The following is a 16,855-nucleotide window of genomic DNA, read 5'->3' as shown; positions in this document are numbered from 1 at the left end:
TGTAAATGTAGCATGTGACATTTTGAGTTAAATATTTGAATAATGATTTGTTTACATCACAAAATATGTTTACTTACAAAAGAATTTGCTTTAAATGCATTTATGTGCATAATTGCATAATTGCATAATCACAGGGTTATTACTGTGGTGTTTCATATGGAAAATAGTTCCTGTGTTAAAAAAAGTACTACATTACCCAAAATGCATTGCATGTGTACTTCCGGAATGCACTACGAGACTAGAACAAGCGAAGAGAGATGGTCCTCGCTGCTGAACAAGAGATCCAGGGGGCGGGGTTGGATCTAGATCCAACTCCTCCCACTTTATATATTTTGTTCCGCCAAATGAACCAGTAAATTTGCGTTGTTGCAGCCCGCAACAACGTTTGCTCTTATCAGTTTAAGTGTACGTTTGATTAATAATATAGTCAAGAATTAATCATAATTTATTAAGTAATGATCACAGTTAGTGTAAGGGGAGGTAAGGGATACGTTCCCGACCGGGTGATATCACTGAAGGGATATATTTTCGACCCGCTTGGCTGTACATTATCCCATTACACATAAAAACACACATTTATTTGATATATTTTATTAGCACGTTAAAAAAACCGTAAACCATGTTTAGGAAACCCGTTTCCTAATGCCTGTAATCAAAGACGCGTTAAAACAAATTTAAAGTCCCTACAAGATAAACATTCAATTTATTAATTTCTAAATAACTATATGCCATATATATGTTAATAATTCTGCAAATGTATACTGTATACATTCATAGGTATAATACTGCATGTGGTAAGATTACTCGTAGTGCCCGAAATGTTTTACTTCAAAACATAGTAAAAACACTTACATTTCATCTTAAAGTCACTACTTTTTTTGTAGTCATAAGTAAAGTTTGTTTTTCTGTCAAAAGAATAACTTAATTTAGTTACAACTGAATGGGGAAATGGTAACGCAACCACACGTGTATGACGTGTCTTGTGGTAAAACTGCCGACCAATCAAAATGCAGTGGGAAGAGATCCAGCTCCGCCCCTGGATCTGAATCCAACCCCGCCCCCTGGATGTCGTGTTCTGCAGTGAGGCATAGGTTCGAATCCCGCAAGAGACATGAAAATTAAAGTGATGATAAACCTTGCAAAAAGTGGAGAATTATGTGTAAACAATGTTGAGAAGATAAAAGAGTGGATAAAAAATTGATATAGTGTACGTTTTTCTTCATTTTTTCTCCTTTTCTCCCCTCTCTTTCCCCCCTCTTTCCTCTCTCTTTTCTTTTCTTCCCCCCCACAAGCAGTCCATTTTGCCCCTTTTTTGGCCGAGTGGTTAAGGCGATGGACTGCTAATCCATTGTGCTCCGCACGCGTGGGTTCGAATCCCATCCTCGTCGTATGTCGTTGTGATGTTGAACTGTCTTCAATATGCAACTTTGCCAAAGGTAGCGATGTTTCACACGCCTCTAGGAGCGGTCTGCAATTCAGTAGACAAAGCAGTGTGTTTTCGTTGCACCAGTTTTGAAGTGCTTACAATCCAGAGTGTCTGGGGGACACTTGAGTTTTTTCAGACTCTAAAGTCCATGTGCTATGTGCCAACTTTCTAGAAAGTGGTAAAGACTGGGTTGAGCGGTTCCTTTGTTGATGTTTGCTGTAAGAGGAACAGAACAGAAATCATAACAACTGAAAAACATTAGTGGAATGGTTGAAAACATACATTGTCTCTAGCACAATTTCTATAGGTCAGTGCTAGTGCGTTTAAACGCAGATAGGGAGGTCTAACGGTTCACTTGGACTTATCATGACAGCTTTAACTGTGATGAAGTATAACACATGATGCTTTTTCAATTCTTCGGCCACGTGTCTACTCGGAGGGGGTATAGCTCAGTGGTAGAGATTTGACTGCAGATCAAGAGGTCCCCGGTTCAAATCCGGGTGCCCCCTTGGCTGTATGTCTGTAACGTTTTTGCTCGCTAATATTTCTGACTCAAAGTTCATCCTGGATCCGTTTAACGTAGGGGTAGGCAAATGTCGGTCCTGGAGTGCAGCAGCCCTGCAGAGTTTAGCTCCAGCTCAAATCAAGCACACGTGAACAGGCTAACCAAGGTCTAAAGGGTCACCTGAGAACTACAGGTGGATGAAGTTTAATCAGGGTTAGAAGTAAGATCTGCAGGACTGCGGCACTTCAGGACCGGCATTGCCTACCCCTGTTCTAACGCTAAAGACGAGCATACACTGTGCCATTTCAGCACCGTGGTGGCTAAATGTCAACGTACACTTAACGAGTAAATCACATGCGACGTGAAGCCAAAGCTCACGAATTGTGTGCTCACACTCTACCAGGTGTCTCCGACCCTGCTCCTGGTGAGCTTCTGCCCTGCAGATTTTAGCTCCAATGAAACATAGCCGAAGCAGCTAATCAAGGTGTTCAGGGTTGCTTGATAATTACAGACAGGTGTGTTGGAGGTGGGTTGAGACTGATGTCTGCAGGACGGTGGCCGACCAGGAGCGGGTTTGAAGATACCCAGCTCAGCAAGCTGGTCCACCAGCTCAGCAAGCTGGCCCACCAGCTCGACCAGGTCCCCACCAGCTTGACCAGGTCCCCGCCAGCACAACCAAGCTGGTCCATGTACCCACCATATATAATAGGTCGCCGAGATGTAAGATGTGATCCCGGATCAACATTTTTTGTTGATCCTGGATCAACGTTTTAATCAAAGATACCCCAAGCTACCCTTAACTCAAACCCTAAACATTTTTAAGCCCTCAAATTAGTGTAAAATAATGGTTTGAGGAGTATTTCTTAAAATCCCCTAACCCAATCGTAAACCAAAATCTAACATGCACATAATCTTATGCCTGCAATCTGGTTGGTTAATGAAAATGTTGATCCCAGACCAACAATGGTTTTGATCAAGAATCACATCTTACTTGGTGAAATCACGTCCACCATATAGAATATATGTATCCATAGGTCAAAACAAAACATGCAGAATAAACAGGCAACTTTTAATATGTTACAATATATTGTGGTCCACCAGCTCGCCAGGACCCCACCAGCTCAGCAAGCTGGTCCATGTCCCCACCATATATAATAGGTCGCCGCGATTTCACCAAGTAAGATGTGATCCCAGATTCAAGACATCAACAAAAGTAAAAAAGTTTAAAAAAGTCAAGACAGCAACAAAAAATAAGATTAATAATTCTGTTACTGTAACTTATTTCTGTTTGCTCTGCTACACTGTAAAACCCAACAGTGTAAGTCACTAAACGAAATGAGTTTATTCAACTTATTGTTTTAAAAAAAGTTAATTTCCCTTAATAAAAACTGTGATATGAACTCAAAAACTGCAAATGATTAACCATAACTTAAACCGAATAAGAACTACATTAAAAACGAACTTAAACCGAATACCAGAATCACACATTCTCCCTCTCTCACACACCTGAAGTAAATAATGGCTTTAATTTTGACAAGCGCCCATCCCCCACATCTCACACGGAGTTTCACAGAGCAACAGCTGCCAGGACACAGACAGCTAACAGGTAAACTCTTTCAACTTTTTTAAAGCATCTTTAAACTTTAAAATCATGTTACCACATTTATTCATTTTATTTTGTTGTGATTACACCACAGTTATGTAAGTGAAAAATGTATTCATATTTGTGTGTTTCTCTCTCAGTAAGGACTAACATTAACTGTCTGTTCTCAACCAAACAATCATTCAAGAACATTACCACGTTTATTCATTCATTTATTATGTTGTGATTACACCACAGTTATGTAAGTGAAAAATTAATTCATATTTGTGTGTTTTCTCACAGGTAAGTACGAACGCGTCTTTACCATTGAGGAGGCTGACTGACTTTCATCTACTAACCATCATTAACACAACAAAAACTAAAGAAATGTGGTTGTTTATAATTATTAATGTTCAAGATTAACTGTCTAATGATCAATAGGACCATGATTTAGGCATAGACTTTATAAATATAGACTGAAGTGCATTTTTTCTGCCATTGCCATATTGGCAGCAAGCAAGGACAGTCTGGCAGTAAAAAACTGCCCTGGATTTCCCCCCTAAATAGATCCCACCACCACAACTACAAACAGACACTACAATCTCCAAATGTTACAGCAGATAATTCCATGTTTGACAAATAGCACAAAATAAATGAATTGATTAAATTAAATGAAAAATACTTAAAATAAAAAGAGCAGGACGCTCTAATGCAGTGTTCTTCAACCCTGGTCCTGGAGGACCCCCTTACAGAATGTTTTAGATGTCTCCTTAATCAACACACCTGTTTTAACTTATCAGATTGTTAGGGAGACATTCTGGAAGGAGGCTGATGAGTTGGTTCAGGTGTTTTAAATGAGGAGACATCTAAAACTTTCTGGAAGGGGGTCCTCCAAGACCAGGGTTGAAGAATACTGCTCTAATGTATAAATCGACATGTGACGATAAACATAAACATAGAATCTAAAAACATGAAACAACAGAACTATTGTACAATTTGAGTATTCAAATTGTACAATACAGTTGAAAGAAAAAGTATGTGAACCCTTTATGCTTACTTGGATTTCTTCATAAATTGGTCATAAAATGTGTTCTGATCTTCATCTAAGTCACAACAATAGAGAAACACAGTCTGCTTAAACTAATACCGTACAAGCATTATACTTTTCCATGTTTTTATTGAACACAACATGTAAACATTCATAGTGCAGGGTGGAAAAAGTATGTGAACCTTTGGGTTTAATAACTGGTTGACCCTCCTTTGGCAGCAATAACCTCAACCAAATGTTTCCTATAGTTGCAGATCAGACCTGCACAACGGTCAGGAGGAATTTTGGACCATTCCTCTTTACAAAAGTGTTTCAGTTCAGCAATATTCTTGGGATGTCTGGTGTGAATCGCTCTCTTGAGGTCATGCCCCAGCATCTCAATCGGGTTGAGGTCAGGACTCTGACTGGGCCACTCCAGAAGGCGTATTTTCTTCTGTTGAAGTCATTCTGTTGTTGATTTACTTGGATGCTTTGGGTCGTTGTCTTGTTGCATCGTCCATCCTCTGTTAAGCTTCAGTAGGCGGACAGATGGTTTTAAGTTTTCCTGCAAAATCTCTTGATAAACTTTGGAATTCATTTTTCCATCGATGACAGTAATCCGTCCAGGGCCTGAGGCAGCAAAGCACCCCCAAACCATGATGCCCCTCCATCATATTTTATGTTGGTGTGCTGTGCCTTTTGTTCTCCACATAGCATTGTGTGTTCTTTCCAAACAACTCAATTTTGGTTTCATCTGTCCACAGAATGTTTTGCCAGTAGTGCTGTGGAACATCTAGGTGCTCTTTTGCAAACTTCCTCCGTGGTGTCCTCCCATGAAGTCCATTCTTGTTGAATGTTTTCCTTATTGTAGATTTGTCTACAAAAATTTTAGCATGTGCCAGAGATTTCTGTAAGTCTTTAGCTGACACTCTAGGATTCTTCTTCACCTCATTGAGCATTCTGCGCTGTGCTCTTGCAGTCATCTTTACAGGATGACCAAGCCTAGGGAACTTTCTCCATTTGTAGACAATCTGTCTTACCGTGGACACATGGACATCAAGGCTTTTAGATACATAAAGCTGGAAAGGGCTACAAAAGTGTAAATCAACAATTCTTGATCATAGGTCTTCTGAGAGCTTGTGTGAGGCATGGTTCACATCAGACAATGCTTCTTCAGAACAGCAAACTCAAAACTGGTGGGTGTTTTTTTTTTTGACAGGGCAGCTTTAATCAACACATCCAATCTCATCACATTGATTGGACCCCAGGTTGGCTGACTCCTGACTCCAATTAGCTCTTGGAGAAGAACACCTGTGCACGCAAACTGACACGTAGCACCATTGGAAATGTCAAATTCTGTTTGTGTTAATGTGAGTTTGTGACCAGTTCATGGGCAATTGAACACAGGATGACTTCACTTAGTATAGCTCTGTGGTAGAGCATTGCGTTAGCAGCGTGGTTCGAACCCACAGAACACACATACTGATAAAAAATACATTGTAATACACTGTTGGATAAAAGCATCAGACATTGAACATTTGTACTTGGTATATACTAGGATTTTACTAAAGTGCTGTTCATATGCCAACAGACTCTAGTGGAAGAGGAGGGGCAAAGGTAACCTGATGTAACTGTCCTGACAGGCGACTCACCAGAAGCACTGGCCGTACAGAAACTGCTGTGATCTTTCCTTCATCAGGCTCAAGATTAAGGCTACTGCCTGCTTTTTTCTTTTAACTTCCCTCTTAACTGCCTTTATCTTCCCTACTGAAAAATCCAGCTAAAACCAGCATAAGCTGGTAGCTGGTTTTAGCTGGTTTAAGGTGGTTTACGCTGGTCCTCCCAGCCTGACAAAGCTAGTCATGCTGGTGGGCCAGCTGGTATTCCAGCATGACCAGCTAAGTCCAGCTAGACCAGCTTAAAATGTGACCAAAACACAGCTAGACCAGCTTGCTACACCAGCAAAACCAGCTTCCTACACCAGCAAAACCAGCTCACCAGCTTATGCTGGTCCTAGCTGGATTTTTTAGTAGGGTTTGTTTTGTTTTTTTGCTTGCCATCACAATCCCACTTTCCTTCACGTCAGTTTCGGTTTATTATAGGGATGGGCATTCGATTAAATTTTTTTAGTCGATTGTTGGGAGAATTAACGATCGACTATCGATTAATCATTAATATCTTTATAATAAACAATAATTATTTAACTTTTATAATTCAAAAATGTTGAATACAAAAATACAGCCCGTTTTCCTCCATGAGACCTTTATTACAAGATCAACTTGTGGCAAACAGTTAAACTACATTTAGTTAGACAAATGGAACATATATGCGCTTGAATATGCGGTGCTCTAAGGCAGCGGAACCTGCAGCTGCGAGCCGCATTCTTAAAAAGAGACCTAATTTGTTCCAAAAATCATGACCTCTTCATGAATTTTTTTTAAATCAAAACAGAAGGTCACAGATAACGAATTATGGTTTCAAATATTGCACCCTGGTGGTAAAATGTTGAATTGCTGCCACACAGTGAAATTCATTTAATTGCTTCAAGACACACGCTACGCTAGGCAACGCAACCTGCATTAGATAAAAAAAGTATTCGATTAATCAATATCAAATTAACGTAATCGACTAAATTCTTAACGATCAATTATCGATCGTCGATTAATCATGCCCATCCCTAGTTTATTATAAGCAAAAAAATTGCATTAGTGACCCCTTTTGTCAGCTGTCAACATAATTTAATTTGACACTTTTTCTTTTATTAAACATGTTGAGTAATTATCTGTCCACCCTGCCTGCCATAGAGCGCGAAATATACATTAACACATTTAATTTGGTCAATATAAAAACATGTCCCTTTCATTCTCCCAGCGTCAAATTTGTGTAACAACACTGAAAATCACTGTCACAAGGTGACGATCTTTTAGGGGGCGGAACCAAAGTTGGGAAAGTTTGGTTCCGCCCGGAAGTGTTTCCGTCCGGACCGGAAAAACAGAACACCGGAACTTCCGGTAGCGCTGTAAGCGGGAAAATCAGGGAATTCGATGCACCTGTGCCTAGTTAGGAACAGCGGTTGGCGATTGGAGGATACGCCAAACAAGGCAGTACTTAAGGCCAAGTTTATTCACAGTCTGGGAGCTTTTTGGTGTCTGTTGAAGCGCTGTGTTGTGCCCGTTTGGTGCGCTGCTGGTGGCTGTCTAAACTCTCTCTCTCTCTCAGGCTGGAATCATATGGTTGTGAAAGACATCGCGAACCTTAAAGGTTGAGAAGTGAACGGAGTACATTCCAAACTGAGACAAAGTAAAAAGGGGATTGAAAACGGCATTGATGTGAGTAACAAGATCAAGTTGAAAGCGTCCTGTATATTGACCTGGCTTTATGTTAGATTCCTCCAGGAGAAGGAGGGCGGCCCTACCCCTAGCATAGCGTGGTGGGTGAGCCGAAAGAATACTTATTGAAGCAGTCACAACGACGACACCACTAGCTAGGCCGCATATTTCATCGCCAGATCTGAACTAAGCGAAGTGAAGGAAGACGGGTGTCCTTTTTGTACACTGAGCGTGGTGGGTGAGTCTTTGTGCTGTGAACACCTTTAATTTTGACGTGGTGCTGTATATTGCTGTGGGTTGCTGTGTATTGCTGTGTGTCCTGTCAGATAAACCCCCGCCTTCACACATTGTGTCGAGGAAGGACAAAGAGGCTGCTGGTCCTAGCCTAGTTCAGTACAGAATATGTTGTGAGCGTGCTTCAGATCTCGGGAAATAGCACGGTGCCTTGGGACGATCTTTTCCCGTCTGGACATCGGGCGGATGTGAAGAGTGGCAGTAAAGAGCTGAAGAAACAGCAGAGGTGTGAGTACGATTTGGGGTCATTATCATTGATGCTTTCAATTGCATGAATATTATTGTTGCAGAGAGAGAGGTGAAGGAATTCCATCGTCCCGTGGCCTCTACAAAGGGGCGCCCCTGTCCAGAGTTCGAACGCCTGGCGGCAGCGAAGAGAGGGCAGCGCTCGGCCCGGTGAGACGTTGTGATATCCCACCCCTCTGCCACCACCGAGTAGTCGAGAGGGTTCGCCTCCGACGCCAAGTAGGAACTACTTACCCCATCAGACGCCTCGCAAAGTGCTGTAAGTCCGCCACTGCTGCCAGTTGTAGATATCAACCTCCTAAGCCGTCGATTCATAAGGACGGAGCACGCACTGTACCCGTTGATCTGTGAGGAGCACCTTGAAGAGAGAGATTGAGTAGAACCTGTACTTACAGTACGCTGAGTCCAGCTAAGAGGTGAGAGCCATCCAAAGCAGAGTAACTGTGCTTTTGTGTCCCAGTTGATACCTGTGGAGAGAAAAGGAGAGAGAGTGAATAATCTGAGGAGAAATCGAGGAAACCTGTACTCACGGTACGCTGAGTCCAGCCAAGAGGTGAGAGCCATCCAAAGCAGAGTAACTGTGCTTTTGTGTCCCAGTCGATACCTGTGGAGAGAAGAGGAGAGAGAGTGAATAACTTGAGGAGAGAATCGAGGAAATCTGTACTTACCGTACATTGAGTTCGGCTGAGAGGTGAGACCCATCCAAATTGAACTAACTGTGTCTTTCCGTCCCAGTGGCTCCCTGTGGAGAGATAGAGGAAAGTAGTGAGTGACACGACAAGAGCTGTGCAAGTACGAGGAAAAGCCTCCACCAGAGAGATTCAGGTATGCAACCAGAATAGTAACCCCCCACACTTATTTGGCTTTTGATTTTGCCTCCAGGAGGAAGAAGGAGCGCGCCACGGATACTAAAATCCAGGCCGGAGCCTGAGTCCCACGCCCCGGACCCCCGTTGCCCCCTTGCTCCCCGTCATCTCCCGGCTGAGGCCCATCTGGAGGGCAGAGCCAGAATTTAGTTTTAATTTCCCTTTCCCCATTTCCCCAGTACATTTTAGATATTTATTAAATAAAGATTATTTTATACTTACTTGTTCTCGTGTTGTTTGGTCATTGGGTTGGCTTTGGGGACCTCCTCGAGGTGGAAGTTGAGAAGGGGCGTGGCTTTAGCCATTAGTAGCCAGCCCCTGGGTGTGACATCACTAAGGCTAGTTGTATGGCTGGACGGAAAAGTGCACTCAGTACTCTAAATATAAAGACATAATATATAAATACGAAGTAACTTTCAAATACGAAGTAAAATCATTCACTAGCTTCCCTGTTGACTCGATGAGGTACGAGTAAAGCCCGGTGCACACTGTGAGATTTCAGCCACGATTTAGCTGTCTGGGACAAATTTTGAAATCCTAAAAGATTTCTGGAATCCCAGGCTAAAATCTGCCGTCTTTGATCGCTAGTTTGACATGTTCACAGACAGCCGATTAATGACCGTTGCAATCAAAATTATCCTCCGATAAAAATCTGGCAGTGTCAGAAATTTTGAGACACAATCCTGATGTGTGACATCTTCCTACGACAACCGGCAGATCAAGAACCAATAGAAGCACAGAATGATGCAATTAGTACGGCGACAACAACAAATCAACGCAGACAAATGTCAAAAAGAGCCAGGTTGACTATACAGCAGAAGGGGAAATTTGAGGAGTTATTGAAAGATAAAGAGTGTTTGTACAACGTGTCATCACCACTGTACCATGATAGGATATAAATGAAGCAGCCCGGAGAGAAACCGCGCTGGAAATTCAAATGCCAGGTACTCGTCTCCTTCTGCTTTTTATGCTTATTATTAAAATTAACTGTAAATGTTGTTTGGGTTTGATAGCCTTCGCTTCAGCGTGTGTTTGCACAGCCGTCGTCGATTGATGATGTAAAACTGCGGACACGTTTGTTTGCGTGCGTCCGATTTTTAAAAGTCTTTTAACTCGTACAGTCTGACATTGATGGAAACTGAGATCATACAGTGTGACATGGACATAACTACGATATTGATCTCACAGTGTGGCAAGCAACAATCCTAAAGGACTATTTAAAATCGCACAGTGTATACCGGGCTTAAATGTCCGGGTAAGACACCTCTGGCCAATAGGGAGCGTTGTTACACAAATTTGACGCTGGGAGAATGAAAGGGACATGTTTTTATAGTGACCAAAGTAAATATGTTGATGTATCTTTCGCAATCTAATGGCAGGCAGGGTGGACAGATAATTACTCAACATGTTTAATCTGAGTGGTTTCTAAAGTTATGTAGTATAGTGATATCGCGAGAGCAAGAGAAGAACGAGAGAACGGAACGAGAACAGAAAGCATGATTGTGTATGTAGTTGAGAGTGCTGAATAAAGACTTAAAAAAAGAACAACTTCAAGTCTGATTATTGGATTGACAACACAACATAAATGGCGACGAGGATGATCTTTTAAAGAACGAGTTGGATTAATGTTCAACCGTTGAAGGAAACGACTTTTGGATCGGAGAAAACACAGACATGTGTGACATGGATGGGCATCCTGAACCGCACACACCGCCGAAGCATGTTGCACAGGCACAGCTATCGCATCCTATTCCATTGAATCTTGGAGTTTCGGATTTGTATGCTGAATACAAAACTTGGAAAGACTCTTACAGTTTCTTTGATTTGGCCAGCAGAACTATCAATGCTGCAGACGCGGTAAGACACGCTACTTTCTTACATTGCATTGGTGCTCCGGTGCAGAGAATTTTCGCGAACCTCCCAGATCCTAAAGAGTCATACACAGACACTGTAACCGCATTGGATTACTTAACTCCAAGAAAAAATGTTGTGCTGGAGAGACACAAATTCAGATTGAGATCTCAACTACAAGAGGAAACGATTGATGCATTTGTCAATACGTTAAGGGAACTTGCCAAATCTTGCGAGTTCGGTGCTTTAGAATGTGATATGATACGAGACCAACTTGTAGAGAAATGTGCACACAGACGATTGAGAGACAAACTGCTACAAGAAGAAGGGCTTACATTGGAAAGAGCATTAACTGTTGCTAGAATCTTTGAATCGGCCCAAGCAGAGTCTAAAGTGCTTTCAGAAAATAATGTCAAAGAGAAAGACAGTAATGTTTATTACACAAAAGGTTCAATAGCGGCCAACACTAAAATGAAACCGCAAAATACCGGCAGAGGACAACATGAAAAGAGTAACAGCGACATCAAGTGTTACAGATGTGGACTAACAACCCACAAAGCAGATGACTGTGGGGCAAAATCAGCAACTTGCCTGTATTGTAAAAAGACTGGTCATTATGCACATGTTTGCAGAAAGAAAAACAACTCACAGGAGCATAAAAGTGACAAATATAAGGAGAAAGACAAGTCACATCACAAAGATAAACCAGTGAGAGCAGTAGAGGACAATTCTGATTCTGATGATTTTGTGTATTCAATAGATCCAGAGTGAAAAAAGACCATAAGGGTTAATGGAAAGAAACTAAAGATGGTCATAGATACTGGCAGTGGAAGAAATTTCATTGGAGAAGAACTGTATCACAAATTGTTTGCACAAAGAGTTGAACTGAAACAAATGTCACAGGGTGACTTAGGGCGGAACCAAAATGGAGAGGAGAGGTTCCGCCCGGACCAATACCGGATTACTTCCTGGTTCTCCGTGGCAGCGCAAATCAAGCTAAATTCATTACAGGTGTGCAAATAAGGAAGCAATCACTGACTGGGCGGTCCCTATGATTACTGGGGACACAAAAGACGGGCTGATGAAGCAGAAAGGAGTCGATTTCAGACGAGTTACCTTCCGCCTTGGGCACCATGAAAAATACCAGCCTCTGAAGAGTCTGCAGGCCCCGCTGATCCAGCGACCGCCAGGAAGCGGGCGGAAAGAGTGTGGGGCTGGTTCGGGCGAAAGGACGGCATGGATATTTTCAAGAAGGAGTTCAGCCTGTCGGTCATTGTTGGGGATTGTTGTCATCGTGTGTTCTGCTTTGCAGTCTGGTCAGCGCGAGAGTCTGCTGAAGAAGTCGAAGACGGCTGGGTTTCGTGGATGCTTTGCTCTGGTGATATTTATGAAGAAGCACTGGTTTGACTCACGCTGGTAAACGGAAGATTTTACAGCTGTGGAAAGTAAGAGCGGGAGACGAGGAAGAGGGAGACACAGGCTGAGTATATTTTACATTGAAGGCTCTGTGAGAAGTAAGCCGTTGTGTGTGCAGTGTTGTGGTGTGCTTACTGTTGTTAACGGCCTACTGACCGTGAGTAGACCGAGGAAAACGGTGGAAGTGGATTTACAGCGGGGTGAAGAGTATAGCATCCGCCTACGGAAACAAAACAAAGGAAACAGATCGTCAGCGTTGTGAGTACTCCTGTTTAAACTATTGCACCATTGTGAATCGATGCTCCAACGTGTATTTTGAGCCTTAGTGGCGAGGTTGGCCCCACCACGGAGCAAGGTAGTGGGCGAGCCGGAGTTTAGTGTTTCGGAGAGGATTAAAGGACCATTGCAGCGACGTTTGTATTGCCAGCCACCCATTTAATATTCATGGGCCCCAAAAGGCAGCCAGACGGAGAGGGGCTGCGAACCTATTTTTATTCACATAGAAGAGTGAAGAGTGCTGTGGGTGAGTCTGAGACTTTGCTGTGAGATTTACACTTAATAGATTGCTGTGATGCTTTGTGGTGTTTCTAGCAGCCTTTCCCATTGAGCTGGCCGTGAGACAACAGGAGGTCGTGAGGCTGGCAGCCCATTATTTGTTTATGCTGTGCGTGTGGCCTTTGCATTGGAGATTCGGTGAAGTGCTGGTTCTGTCGTCTTCGTACGTGGCCGATTCGGTGGGAAGGTGGTGAGACGTCTAGGAACAGCAGAGTACTTGTGAGTAAAACAACTGCTCACAGAGCAAGTGTGTGCATGTGTACTGTCGTGTATAGGGAAGCTGAGGTCGATACCACGTGTCACGGAGCACCTACAAAGGTGCGCCCCTTCCCGGCTCTCGGGAGTTCAAGGAACGAGAGAAAAGGGTGGCGTTCGGCTCGGCGTGGCAGTGCTGGATCTCCCCCGCTGATAGTTCCAGCGGTGTGTGAGAAGAACGTACCACGGCGCTCCACCATCGCAGAGGTTGGGAAGATATCCACCTACTGATTAAGCGCAGTACTGTAAGTCTACCATCCCCGAATCGGGGCCACTTTTGAAAACATCCACTAAATGTGCGAATTATAAGAATTGTCTGATGCAGTTAAAGGAACCAAAGCCAGTCACCGTGAAACGTTACCAGTGTTACAGCTAAAAGCCTACAGTGGGAGAGAGAAAGACCCAGAGCCTGTGACCGTGAGAAGCTTACCTGTGTGCGGCCGCTCCTGAGTAGTGTGAGCCCCAGTATTGAGATTAACCCCTGTGTTACAGCTAAGAGCCTACAGTGGGAGAGAGAAAGACCCAGAGCCTGTGACCGTGAGAAGCTTACCTGTGTGCGGCCGCTCGTGAGTAGTGTGAGCCCCAGTATTGAGATTAACCCCTGTGTTACAGCTAAGAGCCTACAGTGGGAGAGAGAAAGACCCAGAGCCTGTGACCGTGAGAAGCTTACCTGTGTGCGGCCGCTCGTGAGTAGTGTGAGCCCCAGTATTGAGATTAACCCCTGTGTTACAGCTAAGAGCCTACAGTGGGAGAGAAAAAGACCCAGAGCCTGTGACCGTGAGAAACTTACCTGTGTGCGGCCGCTCGTGAGTAGTGTGAACCCCAATATCCCGAACAAATTGACTGTCTTGTGTTCTCTCTGCCTCCAGGAAGAAAAGGAGGGCGCCACGGGATCAATAAACTAAGACGGAAGAGTCTTACCTGTTTGCCCTTTTTCCCGATAGTGTCTTGGACCTCCGACACTTGGTCGCCTTCCCCCCCCCCTTCTACGTGTTACAGCCCACCTGGAGGGCAGAGCAGAGACTGTTTAATTTTAAACTTCCCTTTCCCCATTCCCTATTCTTTTTAACTAATTTAAATAAAGAATATATTTTATACTCATCTGTTCTTGTGTTGTTTGGTCATTGGGTTGGTTTTGGGACCTCCTCGAGGTGGAAACTAGGAAGGGGCGTGGCTTAGTTATAGCAGTGGCCAGCCCCGACCTGTGACACAAACAAAGAGAAAATTCTATGCTTATGCACAGACAAACCCCCTTCATTGTATGGGATTTTTTGAAGCTCAGTTCGAATGGAAGGATAATTACACAAAAGATGACATCTTTGTAATTAAAGGAAATGTAGAGCCGCTGTTGGGAAGACAGTCCTGCTTTGACTTAAAGATTTTGAATTCAGCAGATAAGGTCAGTGCAATCGAAAATTCGTCTGAAAGATTTTCAAGACTGGAGGCTGAATATCAGTTTTTGTTCACAGGACTAGGGCAAATCAAAGATTACTGCCATAAAATATCAGTGAATGAAAAAGTCACACCTGTAACTCAAGCTTTAAGGCGAGTACCATACCCAATGATGGAGGCTGTAAATCAGGAACTGGATAAAATGCTGGAAGATGGAATAATAGAGGAAGTGCATGAAGGATCTGAGTGGGTATCCAACATGCTTATCATTCCGAAAAAGGACACTAAAGAAGTAAGACTTTGTGTGGATCTAAGAGAAGTGAACAAAGCAGTGGTAAGAGAGAGACATCCAGTACCCACAATAGATAGTATATTACAAGCAATGCAGGGAGCGAAAGTGTTTGCAAAACTGGACGCCCGTAAAGGTTTTTGGCAAGTTGATCTAGCACCTGAATCTAGACCAATGACCACATTTATCAAACACAGAGGGTGCTATCGTTTCAAAAAGGTCCCATTTGGGTTATCTAGCGCTCCCATGAGACACATCAAGGTGTAATTCGCACAAAACAGTTCTTGAGAAGCAAATTCTACTGGCCTAATATGGACATGGATGTAGAAAGTATGATCAGGAATTGTAATGCATGTGTTCTGAATCAACCCTTACATGAAGATCAACCGCTGCAACCCGAGCTTCCACCAAGACCTTGGACCAAACTAGGAGTTGATTTGGTGGGTAACATTCAGAATGTCTATATACTTACCGTAATAGACTACTACACATCATACCCTGAAGCAGTAGTTATCAATGACATAACTTCTGAGACTGTTACCAAGGAAATGGGAAAAATCTTTGCCCGATTTGGATATCCCTGTGAGGTAGTTACTGATAACGGCAAGCAGTTTGTAGGAAAAGTCTTCGAGGGATTTCTAAAAGCTAATGGAGTAAAACACATCAAGGCTTCACCTTACTACCCCAAAAGTAATGGTAAAATTGAAAGATTTCATCGCTATCTGAAGAAAGCCTTCAAAGCAGCTAAAAGTGATGGAAGGAATTGGAAAGATGATCTCTCCAAGATTCTTCTTGCCTATAGATCTACCCCACATAGAGCATCAGCAGATACAGGCTTTAACAGTTCAAGTACCGAGAGCCTATCATGATCTGCAGCTACTCAGGACTGAATATTTAGGATAAGTGACATAATGCATCAGGAAATTACAGTTTTTATTCTAAGGAGGTGTTTATTTAGTCTCTTCTTAAAGGCCTGAACATTCTTTGAAGTGATTTCACCTACTACAGTACAGGGGAGGCAGTACTGCCTGTGTTCCTGTTCTTGTTCTTCTGTTCTTGTACCCTTTTAGATTTTAGTAAACTTACTACTCCAGTTGGATCCAACACCTTGTCTTGCCTGCTTCTCCACGACAGAACAACTGACCCTAGATGGATCCAGCAGTAGTCAGCCTATGTCAATGTAATCTGTCCCTCGAGGACCACACCAGAGTCACCTTTACAAACCTTCTGGATTTGTTGTTACAGGCTTAATCAACCTGTTATGGTCCTCGTGGGTCACTTGTTAAATTCCTGCATGGTTAAAATGACTTTAAACCTGAAGTCTCAAACAAGCTAGTTGTGTTAGTTGTAACACTTGTTAAAAATTAAGTTTGCAGGCAAATATTTCAATACTATTTGGTCTATATACTTGAAGTGGATATTGTTTATATATCTGTCTACAATAGACAGGTATCTACACTATGCATTCCTCATCTAACCATAGTTCAATTATAAATAGATACAAATGTCTAAATATGTGACAAAACGCAGCACAATTGTGACCTAAAAAAATTTTAGCAATTAATTTCATTATGATTTTAATCTTTGACATGACCTTATTCAATCAATATTAAAGATATGAACAAAAAATACATTTTGACAAACAATTTTTGATAAGACAGGCACATTTATTTTGTTGGCAGCCAGCAATCATAAGTGTGTAGCCTATTTCAAACAACGGCAAGAATTACGCTAACGTTAGCTGTTTTCATAGTGCCAAGGGGTTAGTTGTAACACAGCGTTGCAATTAACCCTGCTGGGGGGAAATATATTCAAGCCTACC

At 42.6% G+C, this 16,855-nt stretch overlaps 1 non-coding gene across 1 annotated transcript; it reads left to right on the top strand.

Annotated features, from left to right (window-relative positions):
• Positions 1–1,864: 1,864 nt before the first annotated feature.
• trnac-gca (transfer RNA cysteine (anticodon GCA)) lies at positions 1,865–1,935 on the top strand. Its single transcript has one exon. It is a non-coding gene; the product is annotated as a tRNA-Cys (tRNA).
• Positions 1,936–16,855: the final 14,920 nt, after the last annotated feature.

This window comes from Misgurnus anguillicaudatus, chromosome 9 (genome assembly GCF_027580225.2).
Source record: "Misgurnus anguillicaudatus chromosome 9, ASM2758022v2, whole genome shotgun sequence".
In the NCBI taxonomy this organism is placed as follows: Eukaryota; Metazoa; Chordata; class Actinopteri; order Cypriniformes; family Cobitidae; genus Misgurnus; species Misgurnus anguillicaudatus.
The sequence above is the reverse complement of the archived record's forward strand: the minus strand, read 5'-3'. Positions and strand labels throughout refer to the sequence as shown.